Raw genomic sequence first — 4290 nt, forward strand, 5'->3', positions numbered from 1 at the left:
TGTCCTGGAGTGGATGCTGTGGTGGAGAGGTTGCATCAGATTTGGGGGCATGTGGTGGACAATTTGAAGTTGTCCCAGGAGAAGACTCAGCATTTTGCCAACCGCCGTCGTTGTGTTGGTCCTCGTCTTTGTGTTGGGGACTTGGTGTGGTTGTCTTCTCGTTTTGTCCCTATGAAGGTTTCTTCTCCTAAGTTTAAGCCTCGGTTCATCGGCCCGTACAAGATATTGGAGATTCTTAACCCTGTGTCCTTTCGTTTGGACCTCCCTGCATCTTTTTCTATTCATAATGTCTTCCATCGGTCATTGTTGCGCAGGTATGAGGTACCGGTTGTGCCTTCCGTTGAGCCTCCTGCTCCGGTGTTGGTTGAGGGTGAGTTGGAGTACGTTGTCGAGAAGATCTTGGACTCCCGTGTTTCCAGACGGAGACTTCAGTATCTGGTCAAGTGGAAGGGCTACGGTCAGGAGGATAATTCTTGGGTGACAGCCTCTGATGTTCATGCCTCCGATTTGGTCCGTGCCTTTCATAGGGCTCATCCTGATCACCCTGGTGGTTCTGGTGAGGGTTCGGTGCCCCCTCCTTGAGGGGGGGGTACTGTTGTGAATTTGGTTTCTGGGCTCCCCCGGTGGTCACTGGTGGTACTGGACTTGTGTGCTTCATCGCCTCTGTTCACCTGTTTCCATCAGGATGTGGGAGTTGTCTATTTAGCCTTGCTCCTCAGTCATTTCTATGCCGGCCAACAATGTTACCAGAAGCCTTTCTGTTGCATGTTCCTGCTCCTAGACTACTATCAGCTAAGTTGGACTTGTAGTCCTAAGTTTGTTTTGCATTTTTGTTCCAGTTCTCTGTGATTGTTTATTTCTGAGGCTGGAAGCTCTTGTGAGCTGGAATTGCCACTCTGGTGTCATGAGTTGATATTAGAGTCTTAAAGTAATTCCAGGATGGTGTTTTGAAAGGGTTTTCAGCTGACTGTGAAGTTCCCTTTTCTGTCTTCCTACTATCTAGTAAGCGGACCTCAATTTGCTAAACCTATCTTCATACTTCGTATGTCAATTTCCTCTGAAATCACCGACAATATATGTGGGGGCTACTGTCTGCCTTTTGGGGAAAATTTCTCTAGAGGTAAGCCAGGTCTGTATTTTCCTCTGCTAGGGTCAGTCAGTTCTCCGGCTGGCGCTGGGCGTCTAGGGATAAAACGTATGCACGCTACCCGGCCACTGTTATTTGTGCGGTAGGTTTAGCTCACAGTCAGCTCGAGTTCCCATCTTCTAAGAGCTAGTCCTTTTTGTATGCTTTACTACGTTCTCTTGCCATTGAGAACCATGACAGTTTGGCCGGCCTAGGGTTAAAATTATTGGCAGAAGAAAGGAGAGAAAAGAAGTCTGCAGAGAATTTTTTTTTTTTTTTTCTGAGTTTGCTCATTAGTTGATTTACTAGCTTCTCTGCTTACTGCAGCCTTCGTCTCTCTCTCCTTCTAATCCTTGAATGGTTCTGACTTCACCTGATGAAAATGGATCCTCAGGGTTTAGCTACAGGTCTGAACAATCTCGCTATGAAGGTTCAAAGTTTACAGGATTTTGTAATTCATGCTCCTATATCTGAACCTAGAGTACCTTTGCCTGAATTTTTCTCCGGGGATAGATCTCACTTCCAGAATTTCAAACATAATTGTAAATTATTTTTGTCTCTGAGATCTCGCTCCGCTGGAGATCCTGCACAGCAGGTCAGGATTGTAATATCCTTGCTCCGGGGCGACCCTCAGGATTGGGCATTTGCTTTGGCACCAGGGGATCCTGCGTTGCTCAGTGTGGATGCGTTTTTCCTGGCTTTGGGGTTGCTTTATGAGGAACCTCATTTAGAGATTCAGGCTGAAAAAGCCTTGATGGCCCTGTCTCAAGGGCAAGATGAGGCTGAAATATACTGCCAAAAATTTCGTAAGTGGTCTGTGCTTACTCAGTGGAATGAGTGCGCCCTGGCGGCGAATTTCAGAGAGGGTCTCTCTGATGCCATTAAAGATGTTATGGTGGGGTTCCCTGTGCCTGCAGGTCTGAATGAGTCCATGACAATGGCTATTCAGATTGATCGGCGTTTGCGGGAGCGCAAACCTGTGCACCATTTGGCGGTGTCTACTGAGAGGGCGCCAGAGATTATGCAATGTGATAGAATTCTGTCCAGAAGCGAACGACAGAATTTTAGGCGAAAAAATGGGTTATGCTTCTATTGTGGCGATTCAACTCATGTTATATCAGCATGCTCTAAACGTACTAAGAAGGTTGATAAGTCTGTTTCAATTGGTACTTTACAGTCCAAGTTTATTCTATCTGTGACCCTGATTTGCTCTTTATCGTCTATTACCGCGGACGCCTATGTCGACTCTGGCGCCGCTTTGAGTCTTATGGATTGGTCCTTTGCCAAACGCTGTGGGTTTAATTTAGAGCCTCTGGAAGTTCCTATACCTTTGAAGGGTATTGACTCCACGCCATTGGCTAGTAATAAACCACAATACTGGACACAAGTAACTATGCGTATTAATCCGGATCACCAGGAGATTATTCGCTTCCTTGTGTTGTATAATCTACATGATGTGTTGGTGCTTGGATTGCCATGGCTGCAATCTCATAACCCAGTCCTCGACTGGAAAGCTATGTCTGTGTTAAGCTGGGGATGTCAGGGGGCTCATGGGGACGTACCTTTGGTTTCCATTTCGTCATCTATTCCCTCTGAGATTCCGGAATTTTTATCTGATTATCGTGACGTTTTTGAGGAGCCTAAACTTGGTTCACTACCTCCGCACAGAGATTGCGATTGTACAATAGATCTGATTCCGGGCAGTAAGTTTCCAAAGGGTCGTTTATTTAATCTATCTGTGCCTGAACACGCTGCTATGCGGGAATATATTAAGGAGTCCTTGGAAAAGGGACATATTCGTCCTTCGTCATCTCCCTTAGGAGCCGGTTTTTTCTTTGTATCTAAAAAAGATGGCTCTTTGAGGCCGTGTATTGATTATCGGCTTTTGAATAAAATCACGGTTAAATATCAGTATCCTTTGCCACTGCTTACTGATTTGTTTGCTCGAATAAAGGGGGCCAAGTGGTTCTCTAAGATTGATCTTCGTGGGGCGTATAATTTAGTGCGAATTAAGCAGGGGGATGAGTGGAAAACCGCATTTAATACGCCTGAGGGCCATTTTGAGTATTTAGTAATGCCTTTTGGTCTTTCAAATGCCCCTTCAGTCTTTCAGTCTTTTATGCATGACATTTTCCGTGAATATTTGGATAAATTTATGATTGTGTATCTGGATGATATTTTGATTTTTTCGGACGACTGGGACTCTCATGTCCAACAGGTCAGGAGGGTTTTTCAGGTTTTGCGCTCTAATTCCTTGTGTGTAAAGGGTTCTAAGTGCGTTTTTGGGGTTCAAAAGATTTCGTTTTTGGGGTACATTTTTTCCCCCTCTTCCATTGAGATGGACCCTGTCAAGGTTCAGGCTATTTGTGATTGGACGCAGCCCTCTTCTCTTAAGAGCCTTCAGAAGTTTTTGGGCTTTGCTAATTTTTATCGTCGATTTATAACTGGTTTTTCTGATGTTGCTAAACCGTTGACTGATTTGACTAAGAAGGGTGCTGATGTTGCTGATTGGTCCCCTGCTGCTGTGGAGGCCTTTCGGGAGCTTAAGCGCCGCTTTTCTTCCGCCCCTGTATTGCGTCAGCCTGATGTTACTCTTCCTTTTCAGGTTGAGGTCGACGCTTCAGAAATCGGAGCTGGGGCGGTTTTGTCGCAGAAAAGTTCCGACTGCTCCGTGATGAGACCTTGCGCGTTCTTTTCTCGTAAATTTTCGCCCGCTGAGCAAAATTATGATATTGGTAATCGGGAGCTCTTGGCTATGAAGTGGGCTTTTGAGGAGTGGCGTCATTGGCTTGAGGGGGCTAGACATCAGGTGGTGGTATTGACTGACCACAAGAATTTGATTTATCTTGAGTCTGCCAGGCGCCTGAATCCTAGACAGGCGCGCTGGTCGTTATTTTTCTCTCGGTTTAATTTTGTGGTTTCTTACCTACCGGGTTCTAAAAATGTGAAGGCGGATGCCCTTTCTAGGAGTTTTGAGCCTGATTCCCCTGGGAATTCTGAACCTACAGGTATCCTTAAGGATGGAGTGATATTATCTGCTGTTTCCCCAGACTTGCGTCGGGTCTTGCAGGAGTTTCAGGCGGATAGACCTGATTGTTGCCCGCCTGGTAGAATGTTTGTTCCTGATGATTGGACCAGTAGAGTCATATCGGAGGTCCATTCTT

Source organism: Ranitomeya variabilis, chromosome 4 (genome assembly GCF_051348905.1).
Source record: "Ranitomeya variabilis isolate aRanVar5 chromosome 4, aRanVar5.hap1, whole genome shotgun sequence".
NCBI lineage: Eukaryota > Metazoa > Chordata > Amphibia > Anura > Dendrobatidae > Ranitomeya > Ranitomeya variabilis.